This window comes from Typha latifolia, chromosome 14, assembly GCF_019914945.1.
Source record: "Typha latifolia isolate L0001 chromosome 14, TyphaL0001v2, whole genome shotgun sequence".
Classification (NCBI taxonomy): Eukaryota; Viridiplantae; Streptophyta; class Magnoliopsida; order Poales; family Typhaceae; genus Typha; species Typha latifolia.
Window position 1 is genome coordinate 8,738,862 of NC_133099.1, and position 13,510 is coordinate 8,752,371.

General features: G+C 33.8%; 1 pseudogene; it reads right to left on the bottom strand.

Moving 5' to 3' along the window:
- Positions 1-1,952: 1,952 nt before the first annotated feature.
- Positions 1,953-3,260, bottom strand: LOC140801189 (glucan endo-1,3-beta-glucosidase-like; annotated as a pseudogene).
- Between the last annotated feature and the right edge of the window lie 10,250 nt (positions 3,261-13,510).

A 13,510-nucleotide genomic window follows, 5' to 3' on the forward strand; every position in this document is an offset into this window, starting at 1 on the left:
CAATTGACCTCGAACATGGGCCACGAGATATTGCATATCAGCGACCATAATTATTACATCATACACCCCTAACCCTAGTGCCTACTCGGGTACACTCATACTTTTTCTATCAACTTTCTTATCAATGAGATTTATACATTTTCTTCTATATGATAGATCACGTGCATATATCTAGTAGTATAACAAGTCATGCATATAAGAAATCTAGGTGGTAAGGAAGTCAAGAGAAAAATGATATAATGCAGTCTCTCTAATTATATATCTAACACATGCATATTTATGCTAGTCTATCATATGCATACTCATACTAGAGATCATTTCGACATAAAATCATAACAGTATAATCATCTCCAATCATCTCTATATATCATTAGCATACTCCTATCCAAGATCAGTCTAATCAAATGTATGATAAAATATGCTCGACCGAAATCATCTCTTGATAATGTCATATAATATACATAATTATATAATAGATCCTAATTTGAGAAATGCGTCTAAAAGATAAAACTACTCACCTCAGATTAGAAGACCTAACACATATATCCCTCACGTCCACCAATCAACCGTCACTCATCGTTAATAAGATCCATGGGGTCTCATATAAGAGGTTTAGGATCTGAAAATATTTAAGTAACATGAAAGTAGCCGTTTATTTAATTGAAATCCGTTTATATAAAATATAATAATCTATTAGGTTTTAGAATTTCTACTTATCTTTATAACTAATTAGATTTATAATTATAAATAAAAACATAAATATAGATAAAAATATAATTATAATTAAGTTGTGATTCTCACTCTATCTTGAGTAATTAGGGACTATGTGGTCTTACTTTATAAAATAATAAATATATAAATAAATAAGCCTAGTATTTTATTTGTTACAAGATAATAATATATAATAATTATTAGAATTACTTAAAATGTATATCATAAAAATATTAGTATATAAATCTAATAATTATAATTTACAAATCTATCTATTAATCTAATAGAAATATAAATAAATAAATAAGTATTACCTATATTTATGTGTAATAGTTTATAACCAAATTAATCATTAATTATACTAATTATAATTAATAATAATCATATTGAAGAATATATATTACTATTAAAATAATTAAGATCTAAATAATCTATCTGCATTAATTAAGAAAGATATACCTAAATAAATAAAACTAAATTTTAAAAAATAAACACTGCCACTAGTGCTGGGCCGAGCCCAGCACTGTTGCAGAAAGAGAAGGAGAAGAAGCTGAGGAAGAAGAAGAGGAAAGGAAGAAGAAAGAAGAAGAAGAAGAGAAGAAAGAGAGGAGGGGAGGGAGGAGAGCTGGGCCGGCGGGGAGGGGCACGGCCGCTGCTGGTCAGCCAGCGGCCGGCCTCTTCCCGGCGGCTCTGTTCCGCGAACCCGAGAGAGAGAGAGAGAGAGAGAGAGAGAGAGAGAGAGAGAGAGAGAGACGGGCTCACCTTGGCCACCGTGGCGACGGCAGCAGTGGCGGGTCGGCAGCGGTAGCAGTGAGAGAGAGAGAGAGAGAGAGAGAGAGAGAGAGAGAGAGAGAGAGAGAAAGGGAGTTTGAGAGAGAGAAGGGAGTGTTGCAAAGTGATCATGTACGTCAAACAAAGGACATGATTTTGGATGAGTTTCTGTTTACTTTTGTTAGATAATTGCCGGGTTGATCCAGAAATGAAAACTGTTAAGAGTTTTAATTTTGCTATATGGATATATGATCATTGCACAGTACTAGCATATCAGATCACCAGTACAGCAGTACTGCAGATGAACCGATGTTTTTTTAGTATATATATGTATGAAACATTAAGATACCGCTGGTACATTGATACATGAAGCTTTATTCTAATATATATCATGACCTAGCTTCCCAATACACATAGTGATCAAATAGCTTGATTCATGACTTAATTCATCTGCACTCCTTCTCTAGTTCTTAAAGAAAGTCGATCGGGTAGACGTGCTGCTTGTTGGGGTAAAACAGCCCAAAGTGTTTCTCGACATTAATATTTCCCGTCTTCTTCTGGTTCTCATCGAACATTGCATATATGTAGGCCTCTATTGCCTTTCCAGATCTCCTTCTGATTGTAAGTTTGTGCGTTACCAAGGGTCGCTGCTTTGCCGCCGTACGATGGCCACCCGGTCTCCGAGACGACGATGTCCACCTTCTTCCCGCCGACCCCGTCGATCGCCGCGTAGAATCCGTCGATAACCGCGTCAAATAAATTCTGATACTCATAGTTTCCGTCAGTGAGAACAGTCTCAGGTGAGGTGAACAAGGCATAGTTGATGTCCATATAGGGTGTGTCAATATAAGTGAAGTAGGGGTACACATTTGCTAGCAGTGGTGCACCATGGATAGCCAAGAATTGCACTATTTGTTTCATGTACGGTTCTGCCTCAGGAGAGAATGCAGTCATAGAGGGGGGGAAAGATGGCTTAAGAACAACTCGAGAAACTGCTGTTGTAACCTTGATCTTGTCTTGTAGGCTGACCGACGAGAGCGCGTTATATATGTTCTGCATGGCAGGGAGTATGTACAGCATGCTTTCGCCGGTTACCTCGTTGCCCACGGCGATGTACCGGAAGGAAACACCTGCAGCGTGATAAGTTTGAATATGTGTATTCACCCACGCAGTGGCGGCAGATTGATTGCCTCCGATAGACTGGAGATCATCGTTGGCGACGCCGATGATGAGTTCGATGCCGGTGCCTCGTAAGGAGTTGAGAACATCGGCGTTTGGAGAGTAGATCCCCATTGCTTTAACGCCCTTAGATTGGTAGAGTTTTATAACTTCACTAGGTTGAGGAAGGTTGTTGCCAAGCATTCCATAGCAGACACCAACTGATGATCAGTGCACATGTCCAAGCAAACATATCATGGTATATATTAGCTAGTTATTAATTGGTACATAAAATAAGCAGATATGAACATTATATTGCAGAAGAAGAATTTAACAAGTAGAGAGAGATCTAGAGAGAGAGATGGACCCGTCGTGATTGCCATTGGAGAAAGGTTTACGAAAGATGTGCTTGATGCGAGATATAACTAGTAATGAACTCCTTATATAGAGGTCTCGAGATAGATCTATCCATCGATGCATTAGTTTGGTTGGCATTAGCTTTTCAGTATTGACCTTGTTCTAGTCTTATGTATTCATATTCTAAACATTTTTGTGCAAATGTAAGGGGAAAATAATACAATCTCATTGTTTAAAATGAAAGAAAAAGAACCTTCATTCATTCTACAAATTAAGATTACTTTACATTTCGCAGCCTGTCTAATAGAGAAAGAATAACTTTCTGATTTAATTAAATTTCCACTTGAGCATTTAAAAAGCAGCAAATCATTCGTGTTGATGTGCAACACTGATCTATGCGGTGGACTTATGATTGAAGTCTTTAGTCCACGGTGGCAAACATTTAGTCATGTTGTTCGTTGGGTGATAGGTTAGCGATTATATTGCTAGAATCTACCATCCCTTGGGCATATGCGTGTGATCGAGTGTGATATGATGATGTGGCTTAGAGGCGTAGCTCTACAAGAGCCTAAGTTACAGACTTGGTAGTTTGAAAGAATGCATGTTATGCGGTGTAGCATTGACATGGTCTCTAGGCAGAGCTCGATGTGAGCTCGAGTTTGAGGACTTGATAGTCCGGATGATGTGTGATAGGTTATCAATTACTAATGCATATGCTCATTAGATGAGTATAACGAGTATGTGGTACTAATGCATTCATGATGCGTAAATTTATATTTAATTATTGTTGCATCTTTCATCGCATTATTTTTAGACTATAGCAGGGGATACTTGTTAGATTTTATGCTCACCACCGTTCGGTGAAATTATTTTCAGATTAGTAGATGAACCCCGGGCCCGTGGAAGATCTGGCGAAGACTGGCTTGAGTCTTCTAGTTCTTATCCTCATTTTGTTTTTGTAAATTAAACTAAATAATTTGTAGCTCCTTTGTGGGCTTCATCTTATTTTTATTTGGATATGTATGTTGGGCTTATTGTGGCCTTAGTGTTATGGGCTTCTTTATTTGTATTATTTATAGAAATGTGGACTTTTCGCTTATATATTGTGTTAAAATATTGACCAGCAGGTCGCATGGCAATCACGTGGGTTCTACCCACGTGAAGGGCACGTATTTGGTGACAGGTGTTACAAATATCTCTTAAATAGATCAACAGATCATATTTTAATATGGATCCTTTGAATAGACCAAAATTACCATTTTTCTTCTCCGTCTAAATCACAAATGAATCTCTTTTGGATCTACTCAATAATGATGATGTTGTAGTATTATGTGTAAGATTTTTAATGATGATGTTGTAGTATTATATGTTCACATTTTATAGTTTTAATGATGATGTTGTAGTATTATGCGTTCACATTCTAATAGTCCACCGTGCTTCATCCATATTGTCCTCAATGTGTAAAGTCTATAAAACATTTTGCAGTATCATACTTGCACTCCCAAGTCGACTCGTTTGAATGCTTGCCGAGCCATTCAACCAAAATCTCGGTCTCATGCCTTGACCCATAGTGTCGCCGCCACCTAACCAAGACTCAAACCTGCTCCACGACCTTGATCTCATCGATAGGCTCGATCATGTGGATCCCCACAACATGATCAGCTCCAATCCGCACCCCCAAGACTGACATATAGAAATCAGGTGCATGCGTGATCCCTCTAGAAGATCCAATTAATACGTTATCGTTCCTAGCCACTCTACCACTCGGAATGGACCAAAATAATAGTTTGCTGATTTCTGGTTGCACACCGGTCGAAGTGTGACTTGTCTATATGGTTGAATTGCACGTAAACAAGCTCCTCGACCTCAACTAAGTTTGCGATCGTAACTCTGTTTAATCCGATTTTGACCAACCACCATATAAGTCATCAACCTTATAATGTCACATCTCTATCCATCAAGTACAGATTTGTCGCCATTAGTATTCCTCTTTGTTATTCTAGAAATAATTATTCTTATGTTCACTTGTACTTTAAAATAAGAGTATAATAATTACCTTTTAAATAAAAGAAAAAATTATAAAAATTATAAAATTACGATGAATACTCTTTGATTTTATATAAAGTAGGTTGATGGATGGATAAAATTACCGTGAATACTCCGCGTGAGCATTTAAAACGGCAGCAAATCATTCGATGCAGGAAAATTTCTACAGTCAGGATACCCAGCAGCGTGCGATTCATTCTCTCTTTTATTTTGATTATATTCAAATTCATTTAAAATTTGATTCATATCCAATTTATATACATTTCTATTTAGAATTTGGTTCCTATACGTTCTATATATGTATCTATTTAAAGTCTGACTTGATATCATATTTATATTTATATCCATATAGCCACGACATAATTTTAAATTTTACTATCCATCTAATTAACTTTATCTGAATTTGTATCTAGAGCAAAAATAAGAATCTAGATGCTGGTTGAGCACTATTGATTCGTATCCCTAATCCATTTTCACCCCTAAGTGCGTATATAGGATTGCACTTATTCTTGAAACTTCGTTCTTTGCCTTTTATTGTCATACCAAATATTGTTCAAATCCCAACTCGTCAACATCTTGCCTTCCTATTCAAAGTACAATATTCCCATTCCTTTCGACATATAATCTTCAGAATATTTAATTTCTGATTAATATCTCATGAATAGATCAGTAGATTAGATTTCAATATGGATCCTTTGGATAGGCTAAAAATTACTATTTTTCTTCCTCCATCAAAATCACAAACGAATCTCATTAGGATCTACTTAATAATGGTGATGTTGTAGTATTATGTCTTTGGTAAATGTGGGAAAACAATACCGTCTCATTGTCTAATATGAAAGCAAAATAACTTTCATTGATTTTACTAAGATCTCACAGTTCACACCCAGTATAATAATCGCACCTGACCTATATACATATATATCCGTTTAAAATCTGGTATGTATCTAATCTACATCTGTGTTCGTTTAAAATTTAATTCACATCCGATTTATATTTGTATTCGATCATTTGGCAATAATATGGTATTATGTTTTTCTATCTCTCTTGTACCCATAGATCGTCTAAATTATGAGTCTTGTCACACTCCGCCTATCCCAAAAGACACATGAAGCCCAAAATGTAATGCCCCCGCCCGGCACGGGCACGTGCACGCACACGCGGCACGCGCGGCGCACGCGACAAGTCGGGTGGGGCCCGTCATGCACAGATAGTCTTTTGCGCATATATAATCATGACATCATCAAATAAAACTACTAACCTATCCATGATCACATAATCCATCACAAAATAAACCATACTATTAACTAAATAAACTTGTTAGCATATAAATATCTCAGTCCACAATAATATACATTATACCACTATATAATCTGGTAGGACTCAACAAGCCACAACAAACTGTCAAGGTACAACTAAAATAACTAATACAAGAGTACACTATGATTCGACATGTAATATCCAAATCATCGTCTAATACAAAAGAATACAAATATTAAATACTGGTACAACTCAATATCTGGTTAAATTATCATCTATACCGTCTCGCATTTATAGCTCACATCATCATCATTCTAAAATATCTTCTCAAGATATCTCAAGTTGCTATCACGTACCACATATCTGAGATGGTTAGAAAAAAAAAATAAAGAGAGTCATGAGCAAAAGGCTCAATGAATAGACCTTACCCCGAATCAGTAATGTCAAATAGAGAGTAAATCGTGTACTGGATAATATGAATTAGAAAGAGTATCATGCTATGAATGAGTATATAAATGTTCATCAATAATACATAAGTGAAAAATAAATAACATGTCATGTCATAACTGATAAAATACATAATCCTCGACAATGTACAAATAAATCTCTAAGTCATATCATCATCATAACTCTCTCTCTAATATGACAAATGATGCATGCCGACAATGATCATACTATAATATCAAATACAACCATATATGATGCATATTGATCACTCGATAATCAGGTAACCAAATGATAATAAAATCATATGCATTTCTCAACATCACAATCATCACCGACATCTCAGTATCATATCATCATACTAGACCACTCTGCACAGTCAACACCCGGTACCCAGTCTCAACATCATGTCCAAAGGCTCAGAGCATACTCCGCCACCCACAAAAGTATCTCAAATATAATTATACCCCGCCACCTGCTAGGGTATCAACATCCATCTAGACTGGGCACCCATATAGTTGATAGAAACCTCGTGAGGATAACTCCCCACATATGCCCTGGCGAACGGCATGTGTCCGAATATCTGCTGCGCACACAGACTAACGACCTCGGACGTAAGGCCAATAGGATCGCGACTATGTCGAGAGATCAATCATCCAACAAGCGCGTCTTAACCCTCGCGCCCACTCGGGTATCCTCACGCTTTCTATCAACTATCCTATCAATTATATTTTATGCTTTCCTTCTAAATGACAGATCATATGCATATATCCATTACGATAACAAGTCACTGCATAACAGGAATTTAGGTGGAATAGGAATCAAGAGAAAAATGATACAATATAGTCTCCAACTATGTAGTCAACACATGTATACTCATGCTATTCTATTGCATGCACACTCATGCTGGAGGCCAAAACATGCATGTACATAATATATAATATAATCTAATTTGAGAAAGGCGTCTAGGAGATAAGACTACTCGCAATCTAATCAGAAGACACCAACCACGCATCTCTCACGTCCGTCAGATAACTGAGTGACACTCATCGCTAGCAAGATCTACGGAGTCTCAAATAAGGGGGTTCGGGATTTGAAAATATTCAAGTAATATTAATTAGTCGTTTATCCAATTAAAATTAATTCAAGTAGAATATAAAAGTTTATTTGGTTTAAAATCACTTCTTTTACTTTGTACATAATTAGATTCACATTATTGGTATTTTCAAATATTATGACATACTATTATTATAAAATGCTAGTTATAATATACGGAGAAAGGTTCGTTTCTTTTTATTTAATATTCTAAATATATAATTATAAAGTAAAAGCTAAATAATTATAAATGGGATATAAGTATAAATAAGATCTATAATAAATTTATATTTCTTAGTCTATTTTGATTAGTTAGAAGTTATATAGTATTTACTTAATTATGCAAAATAATTAATTAATTAATAAGACTAGTATCTTATTCTACACGCGATAGTATATAATAAATTGTTAAGATTACTTAAATTGCATATATTATGAATATCAGTACTTAAATCTAATAATTATAATTTACAACACTATTGATTAATCTAATAGAAATATAAATACATAGTTACATCAAAATAAGTATTATCTATATTTATGCATAATATTTTATAACCTAGTTAATCCTTAATTATACTAATTATAATTAATCATCATTATATTGAAGAATATATATTATTATTAAAATAATTCATGTCTAAATAATTTATCTACATTAATTAAGGAAGTAATACCTAATTAAATAAATAAGTAAATATAAAATAGAGTAGATAATAAAATAATGTCACTAGTGCTGGGCTCGGCCCAGCACTGTGCAGAAAAAGAAATTAGTAGAAGCTGAGGAGGAAGAAGAAAAAGGAAGAAAGCAGAAGAAGATGGAGGAGGAGGAGGAGAAGAAGAAGGGAGGAGAAGGAGAAGAAGAAGAGAGAAGGGGAGCTTAGGGAAAAGAAAGGAGAACGGAAGAAGAAGTAAGAAAGAAGAAGAAAGAAGAAAGAAGAAGAAGAAGAAGAAGAAGAAGAAGAAGAAGAAGAAGAGAAGAGGAAGAGAAGAAGGAGAGGAGGTGAGGGAGGAGCTTGCGGACCCGGGCCGGCGGGGAGGGCACCGGCCGCTGCTGGCTAGCCGGCGGCTCGGCTCCGACGAGCCCGAGCTCGGGCGAGAGAGAGAGAGAGAGAGAGAGAGAGAGAGAGAGAGAGGGAGAGAGCTTCTCACCGGTCACGGCGGCTTCGGGAAGGTGGCGGTGGGCCGACGTCGGCAACGAGGAGTGCGAAAGAGGGTGGATCTAGGCACAAATCAGTCAATCTTATGCAATCCGAGTTGCACCGCATTTTTAACCGAAAGAATTTCTTGAGCAATTCATGCATTTCCGTTTTTGTAAGACATTATATAAGACTTATAATAACAAAAAAAAATAAATAAAGACAAACATATAAAAACAATAAGGATGATGATGAAGTTATCCTTAATCAGTATTTGAATCTTATTAGGAAAAAAAATTTCTCTAAACCTTTGTCTTTTTAGGATTTATCATCTTATATATATAAGCTAGGAAAAAAAAAAGAAAGAAAAGAATACAGAGAAGAAAAAGACCCTAAACTTTAGAGAAAGAGAGTGCGGACTTTGGACCCTAAACTTTAGAGAAAGAGAGTGTGGACTTCGGCAACGGTGAACTTAACGTCGGCCGCAAGGGAGTGCACTAAAGGAAGAAGAAGAAAGGAAGAGGAAAGAAGTAGGTTTTAATAAAAAAATAAATAGAACAGTTAAAGCCAGTAGAATGAAGAAAAAAGGACGGCTTCAGTAACAGTGATTTAAAAAACAATTCAAAATCAGAATTTATTTGGATAAGGAAAGTTTTTCTCATTCATATTTTGTTTCATTAATGCAGAATTCTTTTATTAGATGTTTGAATGTTTATCTCTTCTATAGGTATATTTTATTGGGTTATTAAAAACAGTGATAAATTAGAGATTGAAATCCTCCACGTAAGGAGTTTAATGGATTAGTTCAGGTTAATTAGATTTTCTTTCAGTAGTTGTTGAACTTTATGAATGATTCAGATATTATTTTAGATAGATTAATTTTTGAATTAAAATTTTTGACTTTATTCTAATTATAATAAATTTTACTCTTTTTTGTGTGTAAACACCCAATCTTAAAAAAAAAAAAAAATAGGCACGATGCGACCGGCCACACTGTGGCCAGCTGGCCGCAGCGGGCCCCGACGCTGCCGCAACCCCCCTCTACCGCCACCTCTCTACCGCCACCTCTCTACCGCCACCTCTCTCTCTCTCTCTCTTTAAATCTCTCTCTCTATATCTATCTATCTCTCTCAGTCTCTCTCTCATGGTGTGCTTAAATGGGCTCAGAGTGCGTTCGAATGCTCTGTTCAAACGACAGACTGAACGGTTGAATATAGAGCGACTGTTCATATGTTTTTATATAAAATTTCATACTTCTTCAACCATCGTAACATGATTTAAGCACTTTAATAACGATTCTAAAATCGTTTCAAATATTTTGACTTCAAAATTAATATTCTATTTCAATATTCTTTATCAAATATCTTATAACTTATGTATATATTCGTACATAAAATCTAAACAAATTATATGAATATAAATTATATTTTAAAATATAATTTATTAATTGCATAAGTATAAATAAACTTAACATAACTCACACCGAATCTCAATCATTTACCAACCTTTGCCGATGAACACAATTGTCTAGCCAACAATAAACTCTTAAATTATAAAAACAAAGATTCTTTTTGTTAAATAATTTGAAATTAATAACCTATACCCAGTTGTTAATTTGCCATGGTAACATTATTTTTGATAAATAATAATATGCACCGTCATTTCTCTTCTATTTTCAAATGCTACAAATATAACCATTCGATCTCTTTTTCCATATAAAAACATGATTAATACTAGTTGATGGAAATGAGAAACACAAGTTGAAAGATTGAGAAAACTCAACCCTCCTTTCACTTGTAGAATAAGAATAAGCTTATTCTAGAATAAGACTTAAGTCTTGACCCACAGTTGAGATTCCTTTTGAACTCTTCTTTTTGAAAAACGATCATATCACATAAATATTCATACTATCACGTACTGCATTGTCACGCACTGCAGTGTATTACTACGCACTACAACGCATTGTCACGCACTGAATTGCCACTACATAACCAATGCATTGTCATACACTGCTACGCACTGATACACATTTGTAAGTTTATATTTATACTTAATGTAGATATATGAAGCAATTTAAGCCCATATTTATAACAAAAAATAATATTATTTTAGGAAAATACTATTTACTACCTATACTGTAATATATACTGAATGATATTTTTGTCATTTAGTTTAAAATATCACCAATTCCCAATACAATTTCATTATTCTTTAATACTTTATGTCACATTAAATATAATTATTATTTCTTATATTAATATTGAACTAAATATTAGAATAACTTATACTAAAAAGTAAAATAGTTATGTTTATTATATTAATATTATTTCTTGTATTAGCTTTCTTCTTCTGGTATTAAAAAGTAAAATAGTTATGTTTATTCTACCGTTATTCCACAACCATGTTTACTTTAAGAATAACAAAAATTCTTATTTCACAATATAACCTCTTATTCTATTAAATATCAAAATGATCATATTTTAGAATATAAACATTATCTATCAAAATTATATCAAATCAAAGGGTATTTTAGTAATTTTCTCTTCTTTATCCTCACTTTCTATCACATCAAACATAATTATTACACATTTATTCCAAAATTTAGATAATTATTCCTAAAGTAAATCTCTTATTTTAATAATTATAATTTTTATTTGTTATTCTTATTTTACCTCTATTCGTAATATGTTAAAAAATAAATAAACTGAAACTGCTTCTATAAATATGATTATTATGACTAACTATTAAACAGATTACATTTATTGATACGGGTTGATTTTGAAACAATAGCTAGCCCAATAGATGAAGCAGCTGCAAGAGCTATAATAAAAGTTGAGAAAATGTCTCCTTTTAATTGGCAACTATTAAATATATTAGAAATTATTGCGATATTAAAACGTAAATAAGAAAATATAATAAATTAGTTTATTTACTTATTCAGAAATATCTAAAACCTAATTCATATAAGTTGTGATGTTTGCGACCGAATAATCTTAGGCAAATGATTCAATAAGAATTATTAATTTATTTTTCATAATTGAAAGTTGAGATTAAATGATACTAAAGTACCGGTTATATAAACCGGAAGTACCGATCATTTTTTTTAAATTATAAGAGTAAATTAATTATATTTTATTTTTTCTCTAAAAATAATAATAAATTAAAAAAAGTTAACACTCGTAGGATAAGTAATAAGAAAATACTTAAATTCTAATTTTTTATCCATTAATTTAGTGGTATATGTAAAATGTCTTATATACCCTTTAATTTATCAAAAGATAAAAATTATTTTTAATAACTAATTGGATAGTATCGAATCTATGCATCTTCGCGAATCTTCACCGTCCATTCCGATCACTCTCTCCCTATAAATAGAGACCACCACCCTTCTTCGAGTACAAAAAAAATATTCTCGTCTTTGCGTGGGCTCTCTTCTTCGTCCATTCCGATCTCTTCTTCGTCTCTCTCTAAGGTACATTTCTCTCTTTATGGTCTCATCTAGGGTTTCGTTGATCTAGTAGGTCCCATCGTGAGGTTTCGATTCATCTAGGGTTTGTGGAAGGACGTGCGAGATTGTTCTTGTAGTGTTTCCATGTTCTATTGATGTAAGATCTTCACTCGATGATTGGATCATCTTCTGTTGTCTTGATTTTTTAAGATATGTAGTCGGTTTTCTTGATGAGATGACCTCGATTTCTTTTCCTTTGTTGCGGAAATTCTTGAATGTTTGTTTGATATGATTGCGGGTTTTGCTGATTCAATCGGTTTATTTTCTTGTTTGTTTATCTGGGGTTTGCTGAAGGACGAGATTATTTATTTTCTTTTATTTTAAGAACTTTCTACTGTTTTCTTTATCTGGTCTAGGGTTTCGGATCCATGGTGTTTGGATCATGTTGTTGTGAGAAATTATGCGATATTGCTGATCTGTAATCCGATTGATTGGGTTTTCTTGATTTGATCCATGATTATTGTTTCTTCTCTTTTTCTTTTTTTAGTTTCGTTTATCTCTTAGTTTCCTTATAGTTGAAGAGCGAGATTCTTTCCTTTTTCTCCCTTTTATGTTTTGAGGACCCTAAATGTTTGTTTGATCTAATCTAGACTTTTGTGCATGTATATTAATCTGTGGCCATGCATTATTATCCTTAGGATCGGATTGATTTTTCTTTTTGTTACTAATCCTTTTTTCCATGAACCTTAGTTGTTTTCTGAATTAAGTTCTATCCTTGTTTTTTAGTTTGATCTGTCTATGGTTTTAACCCTGTAGATTTCCATGGCTCATGGTTGAATGAACTGTTTTCCTTTACTTTTTATTGAAATTAATGGTCTAGTTTCTTTGATCTGAACTATTATGTGTTGCTTATTTCTAGCATTTGTCAATTGTGTGATTTCAACATACATAGGGTTTGTTGATCAACTTATGCATATCACAGGGAATTTCTTCCTTGTAGACAAAATAATCTACTAACTTTTCTGATTTCAACTTATGATTTTTTTCATTCCGATTTCAGTTGTTTGTAGTCTCCACATAT